General features: G+C 38.9%; 1 non-coding gene across 1 annotated transcript; it reads left to right on the plus strand.

Annotated features, from left to right (window-relative positions):
* The first annotated feature begins 17,637 nt into the window (after nucleotides 1-17,637).
* Nucleotides 17,638-17,756, plus strand: LOC126476625 (U5 spliceosomal RNA). Its single transcript, XR_007587111.1, has one exon. It is a non-coding gene; the product is annotated as a U5 spliceosomal RNA (small nuclear RNA).
* The last annotated feature ends 9,234 nt before the right edge of the window (nucleotides 17,757-26,990 follow it).

The following is a 26,990-nucleotide window of genomic DNA, read 5'->3' on the forward strand; positions in this document are numbered from 1 at the left end:
CAAACACATTCACGACATTCCTCCCCGTTTTCGTTTTAACAGATAACGCTTGGGCAGATTTGGAGTATGTACCAATAACCATTATTCTCGTGTGAATATTCTCTCATCTCCAAAAGACCAGCCTGCCATAAGTCATCCAAACCTTTCACCATAACATGCCTACGATGGTATGTTTTGCGTGCTGGTTTGTGCAGTTTTCGAACTACTAGATATCTTCATTGAATTAGCCCTATTGCCTACAGTAGCTGATGCCATGAGCAGTCAATCTGTTATCTCATTTGGGTCATTGTAGCATATACAAGGTGTGATTGGAAAGTTTTAAGAATGGATCCACTACTGCTTACTGGTTTGACGAGCAGGTACACGGAGGGTGGGGAGTGAGCCATTGCCTTGTCCTTGAACGCCCTCTGACAGGAAACTTCGTTTCCTTTATTCAGTTCGTTGTGGTAGCTGGTTGAATGCAGGTCTGTTAGGGCTTGTTGCCAGATTCTGTCTGCGTGAATAAAAACGGAACAACGAGTTTGTGTGAAAATTTGCTTTAAAACTGGAAAATCAGCTTCTGAGACTTAAAAACTATTAAAAACAGCTTTTGGAGATAATTGTATGAGCCAGTCAATGAAGATGAACCATGGTCTGGCCATTCTTCCACCTCAAAAATGAATGAAAATGTTGTGAAAGTGCGTGACTTTGTGCATTTTGATCATAGACTTACAATTAGGGAGATGGCTGATGAACTTAATTTAAGTTTCTGTGCAGTTCAGTCAATTTTAACTGAAGATTTAAGTTGGGTCCTTCACCATGACAATGCACTGGCTCATTGTGCTTTCTCCATCATTGAATTTTCGACCAAATTCAAAATTCCTATGCTTCCAAAACTGCCACATTCCCCTGAATTGGGCCCTGCAGACTGCTACCTGTTTCCTAAAATGAAATTTTCATTGAAAGGAAGCGATTTGTCTTGATTGAAAATATGCAGGCAAATAAGGTGAGCGTCCTCAACACACTTCAGGAAAAAATTTCCAGGAATGTTTCCAAAAGTGGAAACACCGTTGGAGTCAGTGTGTTCAGTCAGAAGGGGACTATTTTGTAGGAGATGCATCACAGTAGCAGCGCCACCATTGTACAATTACAAGCCCATTCTTAAAACTTTTCAATCACACCTCGTATATTGAGGAGACTGACTGCTGACTCCATTATGCTGAATATCAATACCATCACCACTGTTATACTGACCATCTAATAATAATGGTTTTATAACATCCCTGTGTCTCGCACTGCATTGGTTTCCTGCTTTCCTGTGAACACTGGTCAATTCTAGTATTTCACCACACATCTCCAGATCTTTGGATGAAAATTTAACAGTTTTTGAGGGGTTGAGGAGAATGAGGTGCAGTAGACCTGATGTTCTTTGAGATTCCCTATCCCTATCTCTATTGCTTTTCATTTAAAATTATAGGCTGTGTGCCGAACATATATGGTTTTCACCATTGACACCTGATGTCTTGTCTTAATTGTGTGTTGCTGTGGTGGTTAATAAAACTGGCAATCATTGTCGTCATTGCATAATTTGTTTGGCGCAGTGTCTGCTCTCGATCCAAATATCCTTACCTCAGCAACTATAATTTCTCTTGAATGACCTTATGTTCCTAGAAGTTCCATCTATACCTACCGTCATTCAGTTTTTTTGACTTATCAACAATAAGAAACCATATTGCATGTGATTCCAGCAGTCTGCACATATCTTTACAAAATCATTGAATGTCATGTCAGTCCCTACACTTGCCTGGTAAACATGTTTTAGATTCAAATTGTCTTGTCTGAAAGCTATAATGAGATTTGCATTATCCCTCACCAAACTGTTTTGGGATTCTGGAACATGCCTGACAAAAAAAACCAATACCCATGTGACGGCCAAAACAAAAATATCATAGAATTTGATCTTGGTTTTCCACAGCAACATCATCTAATATGAACACTGTGTTTGGCTTTACATTTTGTGGTGGGGGAATTTGACTGCTTTGACAGAATGTCATGTATGTTGCACCAACAACACCTGGCAGTAGCTGGTATTTGGGTTGAAACAGCATTTTTGAAAATGCACATACATGCTCAAAGCGGACTTCGTCCTGGTTTGTTAGTAGTGACATAAGAACATTTGTCTTCTTCTTCTTCCAGTCTTCTTCTGTACCATCACAGGACTAGTTACTTACAACAGAGTCCCAATGCTTCACCCATCCGGTCATGATACCAACTATGTCAGGTTTTGATGTGCAACAGGCTTTTATAGAAAAAATAAACCCTTGTAATTATAACAATAAATGTAGCCACTATAGCGCAATCATCTTAACCAAGTGAGCTACAATGGCTACACCTTACATTATATAATGATAGGGTAGTTAAACAAGAAAAACAACAAAGATTTGCGATTATGTCTATTTTATTTACATTTCAGCAATTATGCATAGGCTGCATTACATCAACAACCAAAACGAAAGTTTCATTTTTTACAGTATTTCCCAAATAGCTGTTTTCTTGTATGCAGTAAATTCAGCATGTATTTCTCTCAAAGTGATGAGAGTTCTTTTAGCTTCTTTATTTGACACTGTGTTGCTGTACTGTTCTGTATCATCTGCATGCACACTATACGTACTGATATAGTTCACGATGTATTCATACGCAGTTTGAACACATGGCAGCCCTCAGTTCAGTCTTTCCAGCACAAAGTATAGCAGCATCTGTAGACCAAACAAGTTTGTAATGGTGGACTGTTGGAGATAAATGGATTGACCTCCAGATCTCACCATGAGTGCCAAGCTGTCGTTCAGTGATGTTACAGAAAGCGTCAGACCCACACAGTAAATATCTGGAGAGGAAGAACACTCAGAGGTCATCTGTTGGTTGACGTAATGTTCTGCCTGATGCAGTTCATTCCATTCCAGCTCCGTAAACTGCACTTAAACACTTCTCGATGCATTTTCAACCTCTAGCACAACACACCAGTCACAGTCCACAGATGCTTCTATACCAATATTCAAGCGCTTTAAACCACTAGCTGTTAAATTTGATCGGTTGGTAGGACATGTTCTGAGGCATCAAGGGATCACCAGTTTAGTATTGGAGGGCAGCGTGGAGGGTAAAAATCGTAGAGGGAGACCAAGAGATGAATACACTAAGCAGATTCAGAAGGATGTAGGTTGCAGTAGGTACTGGGAGATGAAAAAGCTTGCACAGGATAGAGTAGCATGGAGAGCTGCATCAAACCAGTCTCAGGACTGAAGACCACAACAACAACAACAACTGTTAAATTATAAGTTGAAGCGAAAAGCAGTAGAGCACTAGGAGGAATTGTCAGCTTCTCATCCACCCTATCAGCATTCAGTCCTTGCAATAACGCCTTAATGTTCTGGGATGGTACAGACAATGGAGCCCAGTATTGGCACACATCGTGTGGTGTAAGGGCTCCAGCACAATTCTTCTGAGAGTCAGGAACTTACTGAGTGTCTAAATCAATGAGCAGGATGGATAATAGCAGCCGGTTGTCCTGCTCCAGCATGCTAGTCAGGTGTGCTACAGGACCCCACGATGCTGCTACTGCTACTGCTGCTGATCCTGACAGGCCAGAGTTCACTGCAAGTACCAAACAGCTGATGGTAGCTACTGCTGGTCCAGACACCCCAGAGGCCAAAGAAACAGTAAGAATCCACAGACAATGAACAAAGGAGGACAGCTTGACGAAGAAGAAGAGGAGGAGGAATCGCTACATGGAGTAATAGTGCAGGTGTATGCGAACTGGGAGATCCGGGAAAACCATGGGAATTTTTTCATCTGGGAGAAAACTGGGAAAAACCTGGTAATTTTTTAGAATTCTGGGAATTTTTTATTGTTATAGTTTCCAGTTAAATTTTTATAATTTTGACTGGTAATAACCTATACTCTAACAAAGGATATTACCGTATCCCGCTACTGCAGAATAATGCTGCAGCAATAAAACACAAACAAGAGGAAAATAAATAAATAAATAAATAAAACTTAAATTGCAAAGGAAATGTGCCATATACTTTTTGATCTCATGCTTGAGAAACTGAAACCATGCCAGTCTTGGGTACTAATAAATTATTAGACAATGACATTTTGATTTTTCATGTAGCAAAACGTTTGACGAACTCTGATGATGTATTACATCATTACATCATTGTTTCGCAGAATGGAAAGCACGACATGTAAAGCTGTAGCAAGATTATAGAGAAAAAAATGCTAGGAGCTAAGGACTGAAGAAATGTGTACTGTCTTGCTTGTCTCTTGTCTTTACTGGTTTTATGTAACCTATATTTAATATCATGTCACCCAAAACAGCAAGCCATCAGCTAATAGGCAACAAATAGTCAGATTTTCTGAACAGTTCATTTTCTCCTGATTACAAATAATCCCATCCAGTATTAATTGCGAGGTTTTTTCCTAAAGAGGGGCATGATGTCAAACCGGCCAACTGAGAGCAGGAGAAGCACCACAGAACATTTTGATTTCCACTGTCCTGAATATAGTTTGATGGCATCCATTACAAAATATACGTTTCAATTTCACAGAGTGAAATGCGATAGAAGAATGTTGTGTGAAGAGGCATGGCACTGCACTTTGGCACACTTAAGACCAAGTGAGATGTCTTACATTTCCTCTCACACTTATATTTTATGTATCAGACTTTTCAGAAAGATGTGCGGTACAAAATGAACATATATTTGAAAATTCGACTTATTTTTAAAAAAATTTAATGTCGTATCTCAAACACTCGTGGTACGGCAATGGGGGAGGGGAGGGGAGGCACTATCTAGTATTGCCCCGGTTTGGAAATCTCGTAGATCCGGGGCTGATGTGCAGAGCAGTCTGAGTTATAGTGGGGAAGTGGGTAGTCACCACATTACCCGGGATTATATTTAGTGATTTTGCTGTTTCCTCTTCGCTTACTGCTCTCATGTCAAATCAAAACGAAGCGGATTTCTGTGGCTGGGAGCTATCAGGTGAATTAAAAAACATTCACATAATTACGGAAGGCTAAAATATGTTATTAATTTCAGATTTTATTTTACTTCCTCCTTTCTGGCAGTCAAGCATTAATCATCTTGCAGAACAATGAAGTTACTTTTGTCAGTTTGCTAAAGATGTTTGGCTCTTATTAACCTTTTCCGCTGAGGCAGTCAGTGTATTTGAAACGAAGTGTTTAATTCCGCACTATTGGCTTGTTCCAATTGTTCGACGCATTTCTAGTGCACGTTTTCATCTTCTAGCATGTATGGTGTTATGCCGTAATAAAGAACCAAACATGAGATAATACAGTACTGGTATTCCAAGAAAATTTACACCTGAAAACCACCCTGAAAAGCTTAATATCAGATAGAGGCTTACTTCATTGTGAATCTGGACATACGAATGTGTACTTTAAATGAGCACATTTTAGTATGGTTTATGAAATTTTGATACTCTTGGATTATCCTCTGATGTCTTGTTTCTTTTATGACATAATGTAAGATCTTTTGATGTTTTACATGTATGAACGTACGGTCTTCCTAAGTCATCATAGCTGTGCTAATGCAGTGGCACCTGTTACTGGCGCTCTCTGGCAACTCCTGAAACGAACCTAACAGGTCGCGGGAAAGTATTGTGAATAGTTGTATATTCAGCCCATTCTTTATCTAGTTGACAAGAGAAACTAAAAGAGATGAAAAAACACTAACATAAAGGCAAGTGTTTACATGTTATTTTAAAAAAATTGAACGTGGAAGTAAATGGAAATGAGCGTTTGGCGTCATTGGCCGGGAGGCCCTTTACAGGGCAGGCCCAGCCGCCTTGGTGCAGGTCTTATTTCATTCAACACCACATTGGGTGATCTGCACGCCAGATGGGGATTAAATGATGATGAAGACAACACAACACCCAGTTCCTGAGCAGAGAAAATCTCCAACCCAGCCGGGAATCGAACCCGGACCCACCCAGCGGGGGCGGACAACATGGAAGTGATTGAAGTATTTACATTTATAAGAAACATGGATTTATTCATGTTTAATTTAAAAACAGTAATAATAAAAAAGTAAAATGAAAAACATCAAGGGTATGTGGGTACGTGCAAAACATTTTAAATATGATTTGAAGAACACTGATCTCAACAGGAAGCACTTCCCTGGCATTAAAACTAGAAGGACTTGCCCTGGGATTGGTGGTTTGGTTAAAGTGGAAAAAGGTCATTCATGGAGGAGGGTAGGAAGGTGGTGATATAAAGATGGTAGACTGAGGCATGGTTTCGGTGGGGTAGGAGTTGCTGTTGGGAAACAAGAAAGAGGGAATAGATGGAGGTATTGGTGAGGCTAAAAGCTGAAGGGGAAAAATGGAGTATTGAAAGGGGGAGTGGAAGGAGAAAAAAGGGCTAGAGAATCATGGAGAGGGAGCCTTGATGAGGTGGAATGGGTGGGTGGATTTAAAGTTGTTTGGATGAGTAAATGGAGTTCATGATCTGGGAGGGGGAGATGGTTGAAGTTTCTTGTGGAGAGTATCTGGAGGGTGTGTAGGTGTAGGGTTCGTGGAAGTGTTGGTAGAGGATTGGAAAACAGAGGGGAAACTATAGGATTATTGGAGTCGAGTTTGTGTTCAAAGTGAGTGAGGAAAGGCAGGAAGTTGATGAGTTGTTCAAGGATCATTGTAAGGGAAAGTAAATGGATGAGGAAAGTGAAGCGGAGTGCAAGGCGTTCCAGAACCTGAAGCGACTTATAGAACTTAAGTGAGGCAGATATCCATGCAACATTCACTTAGCAAAGGATGGGTCAGATCAAGATTTCATAGGTATGGGGGCAGTGCAGGTGTACAATCCTCAAGTTCAGACAATTAGTGACTTAAGTAGTTTCTGTATTGTTCGCTTTCTATTGGATGGTTAGTGGATGAGGTTTCCATATTAGTTGTCTGTGGATGGTTAGTGTGTTAGTAAACTACTAACATACTAACTGTTAGTGTATTAGTTAACTGAATAGGACAGTCATAAATGATAAGGTTGAAGTTATGGCTATGGAAGGCGCATTTCCTATAACAGTAGCCAACAAAATTTTACTTTTTTTTGTAAGTGGCATGAAATCAGCTAATCTGTATGTTTTCAGGTGTGCTGATAATGAGGGTGTTAGTAGTGTCCAGCAGTAATTGGCTAACATTGATGTCCCCACTTTTTTCCTGGCATCCCATTTCCATGTCTGAAATTTGCTGGTGGGCATCTTCTGGGTGCTTGTCTGTTACAGCAGCACAGTTGTCGGGAATAAAGTCCATATGGGACTCTAGGAAATGTAATTTTAAGGATGTGTTGTACCCCAGTCTGTTGTAGCAGTGCAGGAAATTGGCCACAAGATACGAAATTTTCTGCCTTCCTATTTCCTAGAAAGATACTTGAACAAAGGCATCCCAAGCTAACTTTTCATTCCTGAAGGAATGGTGTTGAACTGTTCATGTATCTGGAGACCCACGAAAATCCCTTCTTTTATTTTCTACTCACCAAGATTTGGAAATTTCTCTCACAAATAGAGAAATGATTCCCCAGTTTTGTCCATGTCCTTAACGAAATTTTTCATTATGCCCAATTTTATAGGAAGAGTAGGGAGAATTATGTTCTCGGATTCAGTAAGTGCTTGTGCATAACATTGCGAGTCCTCGTTCAGTTGATTGACGCTTAGCTCAATCTTTCTTTTTGTAATGAAATGCTTTGTCACAAATATCTCAGAGGCACAGCAAGCAACAGAATTTATTTCAGCCGTGTTGTAGCCCAAGGGTCATAGTTCAGTTGCAATAACAATTTTTCATGTTATCATATGTTTCTTTCATGTAAGGTGCATACCCGAATGGAGTTGATGGTAACATGTTCCATTACACAGTAGCACACGTTTGAGACTTGGGATGAGTCGAACATCCTGCACTGTTCTCGTTTATAGTCAATGCCCGTAGCTGCCATTAGTCCCTGTACAGCACTACAAAATACCAAGTTAAAAAAATGGAAGGAATGGCATATGACAGTTACAGAATGCAGTCACATTTACTGTCTTGTTGAGACAATGCCACATTTGTAGTCTTGACGCCAACAGTTCAGCTTTACCTTTCAACAATTCCAGATCTCGCATTATGTCACTAAGTTCACACTGTGTGACTTTGTGAATCTCTGTACGCTCATTGTTACAGAGGATTTTTCAGAGAACTGGGTTTGAAGGTGATGGTGCAGTACTAGCTTCACGACTGCCCTTGTCACTATCACAATCATGTGGTACAGGAATAGGCAGGCAGGCTGTCTGTCTCCATGAGGTATTTGTTGCATGTTCGACAGTATGTTAGGATACATCAAGGATGACTTTTTCTTCTTGGAAATAATGCGTGCTAGTGAAGTTGTCATACAAAAGTAACAATTACTCACATGGTTTGGTGATTCTCACCAGATCGTGGGTAAGGGAAGGCCCATTTAAGGTTTTTTATGATTCAGTCATGAATGAAGACTCAGGGCACAAGGTATGTAACACACATGAGGAGTCGAGGAGTTGTCCTGGTCCCTGATTTCACAGTTGAAGTCCAGTGTGTATGCCTTCCTAATATATGGTGATATTGGCCTCCTTTGCGATTGCAATGTAGCCTGTCCGCAAACGTAGCAAAAATTGTCACCACTGTTTATGCATTTGCAAGGCATATTTAATCACAGGAATTACAATGACTACATGCAATGAACTGATCTTCAGTAAGATGTTCTTTGAGCATACGAAGAAACACAGCTTATAACAGACTGAAATTACAGTTAAAAGGCGCATGCACTGCTCTTCTCTTCCCTGTTACGAGTCAGGCTAAAAATAGCAACAAAATAAACACACAGTGTGGTCGATATAGTTGCCAAACATTTATTTCATCCTAGTTTCATTTTCACTGTTTGCTAGTGTAATTATTGCCCAAGTTTTGGAGGGGTTGATCATGAGAAGCCATTGGTTGCATCAGTAGGTAAATTGATTGAGGTAGTTGCTCCATTCTGCTCTGGTCTCGTGCAACAACAGTGGGTACATATATTTTATTTGGAATGATTGAAGTGATTTCGTGGGATTGTTGGGATTTCTGTGGTGTAGGATAGAGGGTGAGGAAAGCGATGTCATCAGCATACTGAAGGAAGTGGACTGGTGGAGTTGATTTGGGTATATAAGCAGTGTAGAGGAGACAAAGAAGAGGAAAGATATGGAATCTGGGAGTACACCTGCAGTGGAAAGAAGCTATGGGAATTGGTGGTGTTGATGAAACGGAGGATGGACGATTACAGAGGAAGGATGCAATAAGGTGGACATAATCAATTGGAAGTGCGGAAGTCTGGAGTTTGAAAAGGAGATCAGAAGGTCATACATATTTGTAGGTTTTCTCTAGGTCTAGGGAGACAAAAATAGTAGATTAACAGGTGTTGAGCTGTTGGGATGGGCAGTGGGTGAGGTGCAGGAGCTAGTTGTCAGAGGGGAAGGTGGGACAGAAGCCACACTGGTTAATAGGAATGAGGTGGTGTTGGTTCAGTTGTTGATGGAAGATTTGGGAAGAGTGGATTCGGAGATATTGCAAAATACTGAAGTGAGGCAGATGGGGTGGTATGAGGAGGTATTAGTAGCTGGTTTGTGCAATTTGACGAGAAGTAGGATTTTGGGGGCTTTCCACAGTTCAGGATTGTAACGTGTGGAGAGGATAGTGGTATTAAAGTGTTGCAAGGCATTCATTAAAATGTCAGTAGGTAATGTGGTTGTGACCAGGGCATGTGTTGAGTTTTCTGTGAAGTACTTATTTTATGTCATGTGCTGTCATTGGGGTGTTTAATTCTGTTGTCCAATTACTGGAAGGCGAAAGCCAGGGGTTGGACAGTGGTATTTGTACATTTGAGAATTAGGGAGTAATCAAACTGAGGGTCATAAGGCACTTTGAAGATGTTAAGAGACGGAGGATGTAAAGTGGTCAGCTGTGCTCAGGTTGTCAGGTAAGGAATGGTTATTGCGGAGGAGTAGATAGTGAGGGATGGAATGACTGCCACTGAGTCGGTTGAATGCTTTACACTGCTTGGAAGAGTTAATGGGGAGTCTGATGCATGTCTGGTGTCGTTATATGCTGTTTTTAGTATTCAATAATTTCCTGATGTGTCACCATATTTCCCCGTGGCGTGTGAGTGTATCCCGGTCACTAGTCCCTAGAAAGGAGCGGTATCACAGATGGCATTCTCGGAGGAGTATGAAGTGTCCTGTGATGGGGATACTCCAACAAGAACACATGAATATTCAAAACAAAACAAATTTTTTTCATAAGTTTCCATTTTGAACATTTGTGGTGCAAATTGGTAAGTGAAGATTTATCACTACACCAAGAACAAACAAGTTGAAAATGGAGTTGATATAAGTTCCTCTTCTAGAAGTTTGTAAATGAAATAAAATGCTGTCCTCCAGTGTTTGCAATTAATTGCAACACAGCCCAAAATGTAAAGGGGCTATCCATCTGGTGCCAGCCATTGAACTTTGCCAAACACTGGCCTGCTGCAGGGGTCTAGTGGTAGGCAACCCGACATGCCATTTCACCGGCGTCGTGTTAGCACATGGTAGCGAGACGCCAAGGTAGGGCTCGTGGGGGTTAGAGTGAGAAGATGAGGACATATGGCCTTCACAATGATGTGAGCAGATATAGCTTCCAACAAGGTCTGCTGCCAGAAGGCCATGGTATGGGGGGGGGGGGGGGGTGTCGGCAGGTAGGGGGAAGGTTAGGGTGTGGCTACCAGTCCATGTATCTGTATTCTGTACAGTGCCTTTGACACATGCTTGTAGAAGACTTGTAATGTTCAGAGGCCATTAATATTGACGTCTGTTGGGTAATTATCAACAACAATCGTGCTCATAAAAATTGCTTATTGTAATTGAGAATAAAATCGGTGAAAATAGCGGCAATCATTTACACTTTGTTTGTTCACCATATTTTTGGCTCATAAGTTCTTAAATTCCCTCCTTCTTAGGTCTTGAAAATGAAGAGTGAACCAGAGAACTATTACATAAAGGTCTTGAAAATGAAGAGTGAACCGAAGAACTATTACGTAAAAAAGGTAAACAGCTAGAGCTTTCAACTGTCTACCACTCTCAGGACCCTGCCGCAAGTGGGACATGCTGTCAGAATATTCTTGACAATACTGATTTTATTGTCTCCAGCATCATTGGCTTGAATAGTTATCGCAACTTCAGGTTATCAATTGCATCACCACAGCATCAGCTCTCCAACATCTCAAGGGTCCCAGAGGCTTAATTGGCTGTCTCTGTAACAGAGGTATGCCATACAGGTGTTACGAAACTTCAGGTATTTCACCATAAGTCGAGCAATGCATTACAGCAGATAACTGTTCTACATTTAAACATAATCAGTCCTATTCCATCAAACAAATTGACACCCACCATGCAAGAGTGCCAGTAACACAGTTAATGTGAAAGAACTGCAGTAACTTTGTGGTCATTTCTTAATGTGCCACCAAGTTACTACAACCCGATTACAAGGATTTATAATATGCTGCCAACAACAGACAGCAGCGAGAGGTCACAATTACCAACCCACTTTCTTTTACACCAATACTACAAAGAATATGGGGAGGTAATAAACTGAAAAGCTAGCAGTGCTCATGGCGGAGAAAGTTGCCTTTCCCAAAAGAACTCAACAACTGCTGTGCAGGATAGCTAAGAACAGTGTAGAACAGTGTGCAGAGATTTACATAGAATCTATCCATTTGATTTTCTTGCATTTATATTGTTATTAATTTGGATCTGCATTCCGTGTAGTGTTAACGCTATTTGTGGAAAATAAACATCCTTCTCCCAGGAGTGTGTGTGCACTGTCCCCAGCGACTCATAAGGCAAGGTATGGAAGGGTTATTATAGCTTTGTGAAATACCCTATAGTTGCTTTGTGTGATGTAGTGCAGTAGAGCGAATGGGGAATTGCCTACTTGCTCTTCATTTTGGAGACCTATGCAGGAGGGAAGTGCATCACTGCAATCCAGCAATCTACCTTCCGTCATGCTTCTACACCCCTAGATTCTAATTTATCTTCAGTTTTACTGCTTTTAAATGTGGTACACAAATTTAAGATTTGTTCTTAAATCCATTTTGTTTAACAATAAGCATCAGTTTTATACAATCAAAACACTATTTTCGATAATATGTGATATTTCTGTCATCTGAAACATGAATACTATTAGTCCTCGAGAAAAAAGGAATATGCCCTTACTTGTAAAAAAAAGGGGGGGGGGGGGACATATTTTAATTTTGTACTGGGAAACATTTTTTTCTAATTGCCGCACAGTTTTTTAGAATATTCCAGAAAAACCTAAAAAAGTAACCTCTACAGACTCCTCCTCCATTACGCCCCCCCCACCCATCCTCTTGTTCTTCTCATCAAAATGCTGATGCTGTTGTTATATTAACTTAAGTATGTTGTGAAATTAACTTAATTATGTCATGTATTGGAAAATTTGACTCGTTCCACATCATTACGAAATATCGTATTCATGATCCATGGAAATAGTATTAATCTAATCTAATCTACCCCACCAGTCTGGATTTTTAGTGCGTTGGTCAAGACACTCTCTTCCATACTAGTGTACAAAAATTAATGACTACTTGAATTTTTCCCCCAATCAACGTTTCTTGCTCTTAGTTGAGCGAGTTATTAAATACTAAAGATTTATTGGGTAAGCAACACTAAAATAAGAATTGAAGGCAACATAAGTCACAACCAGTATGTAATCACAGTTGGTAAAGCTTTCATAGTTTCACTGCAAACATCTTTTAATACTATGCTGTTGCTTGATAAGTTGTAACTAGCCTGAACAGAAAATTCGATACCTATATTTTTTTTTTCCAAGTTCATTAGTTCTTTCCAGCAACAAAGGCCCTGTTATGTTGTTTGAGCAAAACAAGCAATGCAAATCTCTTACAGCTTCGTGTTTAGCCATACTCAAATGTTGTCTCTGTATGCTTAAACATTGTCATAATTTGATACCTACTTTTAATTAGCATTGACGGTGTAGATTTAGCAATGGCAAACTGTTTAGAGATTTACGCATGTGTTTCATTAACTGTCTGGAACAGCTATATCCTCATTTTAAGTGTTGTTTCTGTTTGATTTCTGTGCCTTTCCAAGCTAATAAATAAATTTGCACTGGTTTCATGTAAAAAAAAAGTGAAATGGTTTTTAAACTAAAATCATTGATTTTGAGACACATTTATACTCTGATTGAATTCTAAAAACTAGCTGCAGTGTTTTGACAGTAGCAGTCCCTAACAACAGGTAGCAACATATCAACCATTATTTACTTTGTTCAATTTAATGAGGCGAAGGAAATAAACACGGGTAACTTTATGATTGCAGAAAGCAAGTATATTTGTTTGTCTGAGAAGCAAAACCTTTCCATTTTAGAAGGGGATTGTTTTAAAAAACTACAAAGCATTTTTTCAAGACTACAGTGTTATTTAGTGTTAAATATTTTACATTGTATAGCTGTTCCCTCTGTCCTTATATTACACCTACAGTAAAGAGATACCTAACTTGTATTGCGTACACACACACACACACACACACACACACACACACACACACACACACAGAGAGAGAGAGAGAGAGAGAGAGAGAGAGAGAGAGAGAGAGAGAGATATTCAGGCTCAGCATTTTGACATATGTAAAATGCATGTGTGTTTTCTGCACCCTAACAACAATGAATTTTATTCATGTATTTTCAAGTGGTGTATGCCTGGTAACATTTGTTTTCATTAGTAATATGAATAATATAGTAGTATACAATATCTAAGCTGATGCTGCCCTATTCTACATTTGGCATTTAAAGATGCTCCCCAAAAATTTTCCTAGATGCATGGAAACTATGTCAAATTGCTTAATTGGTACCTTTGATGTGGAAATACTTGCTTACATTTTTCTTGGGAAAAAAGCTACTGTAAAGTGCAGCTTGCCTCATGGAGTGCCCCAGTGCAGCATCCAAGTTGCTTGAATGCATTGTTGGACCAAGTTAAAGCTTTATTTTGCTGCAATTATGATATGGAGAAAAATGGAGTTAGGTAAATATGATCTTGTCATATGTACAATTACTCTTGCCATATGTGGAAGCTACCAGACTATGAATTGCTGTTTCTTGTACCCTTGCCTTATGTACGTTGTGTTTTTTGGTGTTCAAACAGTGTTATGTTTGAGTTATAACCTCAGAGTTTTAGAAAATATTTATCGTCAGGAGATAATGGACTATTACATATTCCTAACATACTGCCGATAGGAACCACGACCAGTATATCAGAAAAAATGTATTTTTTTCTTTTTAGATTGTAGTCAAACTAATAGTTTTTTGACACACTTTGGGAAGCAAGCTTGACAACTGGGTGCCAGGTGTAAGAGGCTAGTAGCTAAACATTTTAAGGTTACACTTAATACCATATGCTTGCCATTATAGCAATATTTATGAAGATGTTTTTCACATTATAACAGACTCAAAGAGATGTGAGAATAATAAAACAGGCGATAAAATGGTGGCTATTAAAGATACATGGAGAAAAATATATGAAGATAATATAAAAACAAACGATCGGTGATCCTGATAAACACACAAAGTAAATAGATACGCACAACTAAAACACGACTCGCGACAGTATAGTGGCTGTTCGCAACAGGGGAAGCACAATACTTAAAAACAGCAGAATAGAGGCGTTACGGTGGCGGTTGGGGGCGGCGTCTTTTTTAAGTAAATGCTGCACTTCAATGTGGAAATATGGAACTAAGGTCATAGTTGTTACTTGTTAAATATCGCCAATAATCGATACTTTCAGGTGATATGACAGTCGATATGAAATAACGTTTTATACCAGCGCCAGAAAATAAAATAATTTTCTGGAAATGTAAGTTACTTCATAACCGCAAAAACAATGCCTATTATAAGAAGCATTTTTGAGTTTAGACTTTGAAACGAGTTTTTATGGGCAATTACAGGAAGCATAAAATGTTATACTTATTCTTTGGTGACGCAAAAAATAAAATGTGAAGGCTTGTCTTTCAAGGGGTGACTTTGAACAGTGACTACCGTATACATTGAGTTGAGACATCAGCTGATCAGTTCTGGCTAATGGTTGTTGTGAAGTCTGCTTCAAACAAAAGTGTAAAATATTATGTTGGACATTGTATCACCGATGATGAAATTACATTTCTGAGGAAATGGCATTCCAAGGTGGAATCAGATGAAATTTTTTGTGTGGCCTAATGTTCCCGATGTATCAGGTTTCGAGTAAGATGACATTTGCAGTATTCTACCTGATCGTAAGGTAGATAGAAGGGAAGGCTGCATTTTGAGTTTAAATTTGATGCCTACGACGTCTCCTAGAGTGGACACTTGTCACTAGTGACTCCCTTTCCTGTAGAGTGTTTGAAAATGTAGTTCTTGAAAATGTGATGACTTTTTTCCATTACTTTTATTAAGATCATACAGACTGTTTTGAAAAAAAATTGTTTTTAAATAACTTTTTTATTTCATACGTAGCACACCATCTATTTCCATTATTGGCAAAATTAAGCCGTAATCATATGAAAAGTTTCAGGTGATTAAAGAAACCTCAAAAAACAACCAAATTTTTCCAAATAAGTTACTTTCAAAACTACATTTATATACAAAATACCATGCCTTTTCATATTATAGAGGTATCATTTAACATTGATTGACATGGCCCTGACCCATGGGGTGAAATTGAACAGTGAAAAATTAAGAAGAAATAAACTAAGCATGGGGGATAAAAATGTATAAGGTGCTTGTCATATTCAGCAACACCTCTTGCAACTTCCCAAAAAGTTTCAAGTCAACATGCTTAAATATCTCATGAAAATGCCTTCTTCGAGTTGTATGTAGTTCTCACAATGGAACAGAAACTGCTTTATTATTCACTTGGCTACAATAAACGATCTATCTGAGATCACAACACAGCTTTAATAATGTAATGGCTACTACATCGCTGTGTGGCACTCGTCAGACCGAAAGCATTGGCAACCGAAAGTCTTCCAAGTTCTACCATTTCAGGGGTAAGGAGTCCATGGATATAGTGGTACACAAGCAGTGTGTATAGTGTACACCCTCTAACTTGGTTGATTTTAAAATGGCGCTGTGGGGTGTGAGTGAAGCAAATGTCACTAGGGAGAGGAATGGTGCAGAGGAAGCACGTTGTGTTGAAAGTATCCGCCAGCAATGCAGATAATGAGCTTCCGTTTTCGGAGGAGGAGTTGTAGGTAGCGCTCACGATGCACTGAAAATTACTTATCAGTTGTCTCATTGTTTCGGGGTTTAATAAAAACCTATGAAAACTAAATATCATTTATCCTCCATAATTTAAAAAAACAAAAAAGTTCAAGGAAATTTCTTATCCATTCTAATGTTTAGTTAGGCGCTCATGCTGTTGATGGTGGGGGAGGTGGGTACTCGCCGATTTCTTGTTGGGATTCATATCCAGGAAAATCTTGAATGGAGCACTCATATCACATCCCTAAATTCAAAACTAGCAAAAATGAGCTATGTAGTAAGAATTCTTGGCAACAATACTAGTGCAGAAACGGTTAGGGCTGTATACTTTGCTCGTGAACATTCAGTACTGAAGTATGGTATCATTTTCTGGGAAAATGTACACTAGGCAATAACAGTTTTCAGGAAACAAAAGGTAATTCTAAGAATAATGAAACAAGTGAGCAGCAAAAAACCATGCAAACCTTTCTTTAAAGATCTAAATCTTACACCTTCCCTGCATTTATATACTGGAAGCAATCATGCATGAAAAAAAAGTATACTGAGAAAAGAAAACCTTTTTCCTCAAAACAAGTGTCCATGATTACAGTACCAGATCAGATACATAAGTGTTAATCATTGTAACACCAGAATGGTGTATATCATGCAGGTACAAAACTGATTACCAAGACAGTGTAAATAGTACCGGTTCCTGCTGTATCAATTGTTTATTCGTTTTGGTACTGTGAAAGCAATTACCGAAATGTATTTGTTAGTTACGACTGCACGTTTCGTTTTATTCAGCTAAAATGTCGCCAGTAGTAGGATTTCCTCGTCATATCTTGCTTTTAGTGTGGATATAATGTCTGGATTCCCCACTTTATAGTGGGGCTGTAAATAAGGTGCATACGTCCATTGGTAAGGCAATATTTTTTGGATGCCCAATGACACAGTTCATCCGCCGCACGGCGCAAGGGAGAGATGAGGGGGACGACTGTTCTCCGCCGCGCCGATCGCACGCAGGGTCACCTGTCTACTGTTCTTACATAATACGCGCCACAGTTGGTGCTGCCATCTCTCGCCTCTGTGGTGAAAGTATTGAATGGGTAGCAAACACTACAGCGAGACCAGAAATGGTTCTGATTCATGAAAAAAGCTCCTGGTTGTAATCATGTGTGTTCGTATCTCTAAAATATGATGCATTTTTCTGTACAATTACAATTAACACTTACTTAATAGTGAGATTTGTCCATAAATTGAACTTAAGCTATGTGTTCTTGTTGAAAAGGATACGATAAAAAATCATAAATAACGCAGAAGTGTAACGTTGAGTTACTCTGGCTTCCCTTCAAGTCGAATAAATCTTTCGCCTTTTACTAAAGATTTCCGTGGAGGGGAGCATTAAATGAGTCTATAACTAATTTTTCTCAGTGCTCAGCTTATGCTGAGCCGCAAGTACAATCCAAACATGAATTTTGTATGCTGGGAGTGAAGGCAAACCATGCTGAAGTGGCTGTCGTTGGTATTGCCCAGCGTATGTTCAGCCACAAGTGTAATTCAAAGTTATATAATGTGTGTGTGCTCAGAGTGAATGCGTCTCAAAGTGGCTGTGGTTGGCGTTATGACAAATGACACGCCTTGGCGCCTTCAATGCACTATGGGCTTTAACAATTAAAATACCTGTGAAACACGAACTGAAATATCTTCTAGGATGCAGATCACGCGTAACAACGGCAATTAATAAATAAAGATTATAATCATGGTTGTGTTAATTGTCGAGCTTTCGTTCGTCCCGCGATCTAGTGGGATCTTAAGTATTATTGCAAGACGGGTCATCCGTTGTAATTTATTGTCGCAATAAAAATTACAGCCACTGCAATACGATACATTTCGTTTGTTAGGTATTTAATTCTTGATTATTTGTCTTAATTTTTCATTTGAATGTTGCCGTATTGTTTTCAAACTCATTAAAATCTGGTACTGCTTTTATCTGTTATTTTAACATGTGATCGGGGATTGAACTACTCACTTTCAAGTTACCGGGCTAATCATTACCGCCTCTCATAACGAAATAAAATATTATGGTGGGCTCACTCAAGCAATATTCTTTTGGAGGACAATATTTTCAACTTTGTCTGTTACCTTTGCTTAAAAATACGTATAAATGTTTACATATACGTACACACATACTGGTTGAGACCTCGTACTGTAAATAAATACAGACAGAATAGGAGTTTGTGCAGTGGTAGGATTTGGTGGTTTTCTGCACTGTTTCACGAAATTGTAAATTTATGCAGAATCATACTTTATTGTTGTGGGATATCGATCCCGTTCGATTGCGAGTATCGTTTGCCCAGCCGTAGTATCTATTAGACTGTGATAGAAGGGGCGTATTAATGAAGGTTTGTGGTTGGGGGCGGTTGCCTAGAAGAGAAAGAAGACCCAGGGGGTCTCTCCTTGTAAGTTAAGGAAAAAAAACCTTCAAAAACTATTGTTTTAAGCTGTTTTGTTACTTAAAAATATCAAACTATTGCAAAAATGTGTTTTATTTTAGAGAAAAAAACTTTCGAAATTTCTTGAAATGTGTAGCGTCCACAACCTTTTTCGGAGTAACTTCTTTTACATAATTGTTAACACAACAGCAACAAGCTCATAAGGCATTTCTTAACACCGAGTTGATAAGCAAATTAAAAGCAAATAAACTAAAATTAAAACTGTAGTTCTTAATTTGTTGTCAGTTATACTTTTTCCAATTTAGTTCATAAATATATATACACATGACGATGACGATGATGATGATGATGATGATGAAGTCCCATACTCCGTGACGGAGCGTAGGGGAACGATGCGGGAGACCCGCACCGCCGTACTAGGCAAGGTCCTAGTGGAGGTGGTTTGCCATTGCCTTCCTCCAACCGTAATGGGGATGAATGATGATGATGATGAAGACGACACAACAACAGCCAGTCATCTCGAGGCAGGAAAAATCCCTGACCCCGCCGGGAATAGAACCATATTTTGAAAATTATAAGTGTAAAGCATGCTGCTGTGGCAGATTGGGAGAGACTGATATACGAACAGGAGGGGGAGCACAAGTCACTGGTACAAGTAGTCCATTCTCTCGGGCACACAATGTAGGATGGCTTGGGGAATACTGAATTAAATGACTAAATCCATTGGCCAAGATTAAATTCACGTGCTTAACTTGGCACAGACTACAGAAATTGCCATTTGATTTTAATTTAGTTTCAACTCTAAGAGGGGGCATTGCCCCCCCCCCCCTTTAATCCGCCCATGTGTGATAGTTCCCAGGCTTTGTACTTGCTGTTAATAATAAATTTCATGTATTTAATTTTAAAATGTTTTACATATGTATTCCAATTACGCCATCAGTTCATGACGCGAAGTGCAATAAAGTCGATACATTTGTATGAACTGCAAATACTTTCCCGAACGACATGTTATGCAACATATGTTTATCGGATTGATTTCACATTCCTAATCACGGCGTACAAACAGTTTTTGCATAAATACTGTGATCTGCGTTGCGGGTAAGCCAGTTACGCTTCGAGAAATTCTTTCCGTGAGGACTTATCCCGATATTTGTATTTCCTCATCTTAGTTGATTTACAAGAATTTCATGTTGGATAATTGTTTATCGCGAGGAACCTGTGGTTGTTACGCTTTTTCCAGTAGGCTTACATTTCTGTTTTTGTTGTTCGTGCTTGCCGCTTCAGTTCCTAAAGGAAACTAGCAAGACCGTAGCATAACAAATCCAGAAATCGAGACAGAATGAGCAAGGTTGGATAAAAAATTGTTTGTTTACTGCAATTTTAAAATATTGCACCAGCCACAATGCAGCCTAACTGGGATTGCTGTTTTCAGATATGAAATGAGTTAGTTGGTGTTCGTAGGTGTTTGTAGGCAGCTGCAGATCTCTCTGATATGTCAAACGATTGTAAGGGCTACAGAGAGACATGTACGAGAGGTACCTCAAGTACTACCATCTCCTGTATACACTGTGTCCTCTGCAGGAAGTGCAGGATGTACTACCACTCATCAAGGAGTGTGAGAGACATCAGTGGTAGATCTAGATGCTGCTTGTCTTGTTATACTGCCTAGCTGTAGTTATTGTCTAATACAGTGGAACCTCGCATAGTGAGCATAATTCGTTCCACAGTCTTCCTCGTTGTGCGAAACACTCCTTAAGCGAAACAATTTATCCCATATTAATTAATGTAAAATACGATAATGCATTCCATGCAAGAAAAGTACTAAAAGTTTTAACTTGTTAGTGCCATTTATTCAAAGAAAATTATACATAGCCTACAGTATTATGTACCTTATTATTCACAATACATAACTAATTCTTTTGTACTAGGAAGCTGTCGATAGTTGTTTGTTTCTTCCGACGCTTCAACACTTGGCAAAAATGCGACCCAGCATTATTGTCAAGTAAATTTGTAGCATGCATAGCCACTGCTTTATTGGGATGATAATTTTCACTGTATGATGCAACCAATTCAAATGCTTTCAGCATTTCTCTTATTGGGCCAGAAGATGGCTCCTTTGCTGTTACTGCGACCTTCTCCTCTTCCTCCGAAGAATTACTCTCCACAATTTCCTGCTGTGAAACACAGTGCAATTCCGTAAGCTCTATGGTGTTCATTGCTTGGCTGTGATCTTCCACAAGTTCATCCGTATCATTGTTATCCACTTCCAGCCCCACACTCTTGGCCAAAGACAATCCCGTGGACTACAGCCTCCACAGGCACTGACTCAAATGCCTCAGAGTCACATTCGACAATGCACTCCGGCCAAAGCTTCTTCCAAGCAGAAGTGCAAATTTTCATGGTAACTCCTTTCCACACCTTTTCGATTACCTTGACACAGGCAGTAATGTTGAAGTGATATTTCCAAAACTCTCAGAGTGTGAGATTGGTAGCTTAAGTCAACGCAAACGAATGCTCAAAGAGTGCTGTAGTGTATGGCTCCTTAAAGTTAGAAATAATCTCCTGATCCATAGGCTGGAGTAACAGAGTGGTTTTGGGAGGCATAAATTGGATCTTGGTGAAATGAAATTCTCCAAGGAGGTGGTCTTGGAGAATGGTCAGGAGCGTTGTCCATAACAATCAAGATGGAGTAGCACATTCATCTGGAGCAAACACTTCATTTACCAAATCACAAAAAGGATCATGTATCAGTCAAGCCTTGATGTTGGACCTCGACATCACATTTAACCTGCTCTTCTGGATTTTACTCTTCTTGAAGGCTTTTGTGGAGTTTCTGAATGGTGAAGTAGCAGCAGTTTAATTTTCACATCGTAGCACTGCTGTTATGAAGATAGGCTTTGGTATCTTTTTCCAGAATAGACCTGTTTCGTCACAATTAAAAATCTATTGTGGCAGATAACCCTCAGAATCTACGAGCATCTTTAAGTTGCTGGTGAAGTTCTCTGCTGCCTTTGTGTCGGAGGTGGCTGATATTTTCATCCTCAGGATGCTACAAACTCACTTTTTCTTGGTCTAAACTTATGTTTCTCAACACTCCATGTTTCATCTGCAAGAACATTGGTCGATTTGACTGAAGAAAACAAACTGATTTGAATTTCACCAATTGTCGTCTGAAATCTGTACTTTCAGGAGATAAGATCGGCTATTGTGCGACCATGACCGTAGTGGTATAACGATTTGAAAAGATTGCCTGTCTTTGGCTGATATCCGTCATCCAATGAATCCACTGATATCGGAGCCACTGTGACTGCAGCCTAAAACGATGTGAGCAGCAGTTGCTTGCAGCAGTTCCAGTGAAATCTGAGCAACATGTTTCTGTATAATTGCCTTTAGATTATGTAAGAGGCCTTCAGATCATGTAAAGATCGAACGTGTACCTGATAAACGCCTTCTTTTAGATGTCCCCCAAGAGCCAAAATTCACATACATTCAGATCAGGTGATCTTGCAGGCCATGCATTTGGAAAACGTCTGGAGATAACTTGTTTGTGGAAAGTTGCAGTTAGCAGATCTACCACTGTGCGTGTGATATGAGGTGTTGCCCCAAGTTATGTGAAAACAGTAACCTCTGCACACTTGGCACTCTTCGAAAGCAGGAATCACATACTGTATGGAGAGGTTTCAAAAACTTGCAGACATCAAGATACACCTGACAGACCCTTTGGAGTAATCTCTTCAAAGAAAACAGGACTGAGAATAAAGGTGCACACAATCACATACGGCGAGTGCAGTGGCTATTCGTTCACAACAATCGGTTTAACAGTATCCCAAATTCCACAGTTCTGTGTATTCACTGCAGCTTGTAGTGTAAAATGCACCACCAACTTTGATCCATGCCAGAAACCGAAGAGCAAATTCAGAACATTGTTGCGGACCATGAGGTTTCAGTTGCTGCACCACAGCTGTACAAATACAATTGTAAAACGCCACAAAACTTTTCATGCTGTTGACCATGGGATGGACAATTCATGTGACACTTTAAGAGTACTAGCATGTGGTGCATGGGCAGTTAGAGCAACCATCACCTCGTCAATAACTCCAAGAGAGATAGGATGCCTTTCTCCTCCTATGTCACACCAAGCTCAGCTATGCTTTCACATCTCATTCTTTAAACCATTTAATGACATCAGGCCCTTCAACCAATGATACTCTCTCAGTACAACAGTGCAATTGTTGCCATTCACATAAAACAATTTCCCTAACAGTGTGTGGTCCCTCTTCTCGTCAGCCGTGCTGTTCGCTCACATTTTGGCTTGTCAACTGACAATGTGGATGTCATACAAATTTCGAACAGCACCAGATTTGCTCCTGGTGGCCACAGTTTGGACTCATTTATTTTCACTCTTTTACAATATTTACAGCCCACAGTGGACCTCCGCGAGTAGCTGCACCTTAATTATAACCATCTGAGGTGAGTGGAGTGTGTATAATGATCTGTAGGCCCTTGAAGGAATGCAAGATGTTTGGTTATCAACTGTACATAATATTCTCACTGCACACTTCTGTAGGATCAACAATTTTTTGACTGTATTTGCATTTCCATAGAAGATTATGCCATATGATAGTAATGAATGAAAGAGTGAAAAAGTCTGCTGCCAATGTATGCCTCGTCCCATGCAAGGGATGGTGGTCGATTCCCAGTTGTGTCATTGGTTTTACCTGCCGGAGGGGCGGGTATCATGTTGTCCTCCTCATTTCATTACTACCAGTGAGCAAGTTGCCAAAGTGGTGTTGAATAAAAAGATATGCACTAGGTGGCCGAACAACCCCAGATGGGGGTCATCATATGATCAGTTCTTTTTGTGCTCACAATTCTGTCTGCAGGTCAACACACAAAGATTAATAGGCAAATGGACAGCAAACAGAACTAAACTTTTGGGTTAACTTATACACATTCTGGTCTCTTTCATGACCAGTGGGACATATGTGTACCACAAACAGTTTTTTCCCTGAGGTCACAGGGATATGGAAGTCCCACATCTGTGTGGTGCTGCAATCTAGTATTGAATGTATCAACTGTTTGGAGCCAGTGGGCTCGTTGTTTGACACCTAATGTGTGAAATATCTCTTAATTTTTCCAATAGTGCATTGTTTACCTTCTGTTTTGGTGGTTTTACATAAATTTTTTCCTGTCTGCAGTACATAAAGCTTAGTAAAAGTATTTTTCTTTTCTGACATTGTTTTCCAGAAATATACAGATTTGTGCACTTATTTATTGCTAAAACACTTCCTTATGGACAGTGTGTGTACAAAATTTCTGTTTGTGCCTTTTGTTCATACCTGTGTCGAACTTTTTACATTTATACTCCATTATTAAAGTTCCGCATGATGAAACTCTTCTCGATCAGAACATCCAAAAGAAAATAAAAAAATATGATGCCACCATTTGAGTGACCTACTGCCAACAGCACATCTTTCTTTCTGCTGGTTGAACCAGTCTGCAGCTTCCGTTTAGGTTAGTTTAATTTAGTTCAGTTCAGTTTATTATTATTCCTTGCATCACTTACCGTAGATGATACAGAAAGTTGATATAGGCAAATGAGCTAATGTATCAGTCTTACATGTGCTCTTTGACCAAGTAAATAATGATTTGATATACATGCAGTACACTTTGAGGAACACCTTTAGCACATCATTTAAAGTTAAACAGTATGAAAATGAAATATAAAATTTACAATGAGAACACCATGATCCAAATGGCAATGAGAAAATTGAAGTATTTGTTAGTGATTTAGGTATTCAAAATATTCCTCTATGTTAAAGAAACATGTACCTTCTCTACCTGCTGGTTACTCAGTAACAAATGGTGGTCATCCTTCTCATTTAAATTAATTAACACGAAACAATTGCTGCATACCCTTCAGAATGTTTTCAGCTGTAATGGATAAATATTTCCTGTTATCACTTATAATTATGTTTGTAGCATCAGATCCCAATTTCTCTGATACTTATTACCTCCAGTTTTCCAAGAATGGATGGCTTACTGTATCTAAGGTCTTCAAAAGATCTAGGTTGATTCCTACCACACTTTTGTTGTTGTCTAAATTTCTAACTGTCTCTTCCATATGGGTTTGTATAGCTGTTTCTGTGCTGTGAGCCGTACAAAAACCATGCTGGTTACAATTCAGAAGATTAAAGGTGTCAAGGTAGCTTGTGAGTCTGATTTTCATCAGTTTTTCAAAGGTTTTTGAAAAAGATTAAAGGAAGGGTATAGGTCTGTAGTTTTCCACCTTTTACATGTTTCTGCTATGGACACAGGCCATGTTATAGCTGAGGTTGTATCATCTCCAATTTTTCTTGTGACAAATCTTAGATCTTTTGAAGCAGATTATTTTGCATAACTGGTGTTTTGCGGTGCAGTATGCAAATCCTTTTTAAGTGTATGTAATGGAGTCAGTTTTAGGTTGCTCTGTCTTATACTATTGTTGCGAAGAATTCATTGAATTTAGAAGCCAATGATTTTAATTTAATTTCAGATACCTCACTGCGACTATTGTCTGGAAGTTGCATATCTTTTGCCTTACCAAGTTTATTAGTTTTGTGGCTCATAATGCTACAAATTCATCTTGCTTTGTTCTTGGAATATAGATTTTTTGGCATATTACATAGTATTTACTTCTGACAAAACGTTTAAGATTGTTGCCACACTGCTGGTAGTTATCCATTAATTCTTGATCACAGCACTCGGTATTAAATAAAGATTTCTTCCTAGCAGTGTTCATAAAATCCCTAAATAGGTTTTTGTTGTGTTTTTGTGATTTTTGTTTTGTTTTGACAGTGAAATAGTTCAGTTTAAATTGCTATGATTAAACTACTTGAAACGTTAATCCATTCTTAATACTGTATTATTCTGAATATGTAGAAATTGAAGCAGAGGTTTTTGAAAAAGTCCCTGCTAACAAGCAAAATCCTAGATAATATTATAATTTATAAAGATACCATTCATCATCTCCATCAGCTGTCTGAGCAATTTAGGTCCTGGACTTTTCTCAAGCAGACAGCATGAATATTGCACAAGCTATTGAAGTGTGGACTGATCATTTAGAAAGTCCTGATATAGAATCTTATAAAAACATAACAGACAAGAAAGAAGCAAGTGCTGGAACCCTTTCACTATCTTGCGAATATGTTAGGTCCTGATTAACGGCTGAACAAGAAGAAAGTGCAGAAAACTGTGTCTTTGAGGACTGCTGATTTTGATTATTTCCCTGCCACTAAGGTTTCTGAGGCAGTTGTAACACAGTTCCATCCAAATAGAAGGTGGAAGATAATGGAGCAGACATCTTAAAAAAAAAAAAAAAAAAAAAAAAAAAAAAAAAAAAGAGGGTCGCTTGCCACCAGGATTTATTACTTTTGTGAAAAGCTCCACCAGTACTTAATCCATCTTCTCCACCTTCGGGCTTGTTTGGTCAAAATTAAGAAGTAATTTAGGATAGGAAGGAGCTGATAAATTAATGAAGCTCTGTAAATTTTGGCTTACTTACAAAAAGGACTAAATTGTACTTTACAGCCATTACAGTTCCACATCAATTTAAGGCTTTGTTCTGGAAGTTAAAGGTTAGTTAACTACATTTTTATATTGCAAGAAAAGTTAAAACAAAATATTATAAAATTTCATTCTTTTGACAGTAAATCATTGCCTTCAAAAAATATAATGGCTCTTTTTATTTTGTGTAAGGCTAACTAGGTATCAATTTTATATGTTAATTAAATTTTCATAATTAAATGTAGTTTGGTTTTATTGCTCCTTTTGCATTTTTTATTTATTTATTTTTTTCAATCCCTCATGGTATTTTTGGGTCAGTTTAATTTGCAATGACCCTGTTTCCTACCAAAAGACACTTTGATCCCAGATGCTAGTCATCTTTTCATTGCTTCTGACAATAACGGTCAGATAAAGCACTTTTTATGGATGTCACATATATTTCATGAAAGATAGTTGTATATAAAAAGTAATTACCAATCGCTGTACACCGAGTCTTTTCTATTCTTGTTGGGAAAGCAGATAAAATCAAAGCTAGAAATCGGTATCTCCATGCTCTCAGATGGTACTTCCAAGATGAAATGTATATTGAGATAGTCACATACAATCCCTTCCCAATTCTTTCTGCAAGTCTGTAATGAGATGCTTCCAAGTCTCTTACTGAAGCACAACACTTGAAGGTCTGTTCAG

Source organism: Schistocerca serialis, chromosome 4 (genome assembly GCF_023864345.2).
Source record: "Schistocerca serialis cubense isolate TAMUIC-IGC-003099 chromosome 4, iqSchSeri2.2, whole genome shotgun sequence".
Classification (NCBI taxonomy): Eukaryota; Metazoa; Arthropoda; class Insecta; order Orthoptera; family Acrididae; genus Schistocerca; species Schistocerca serialis.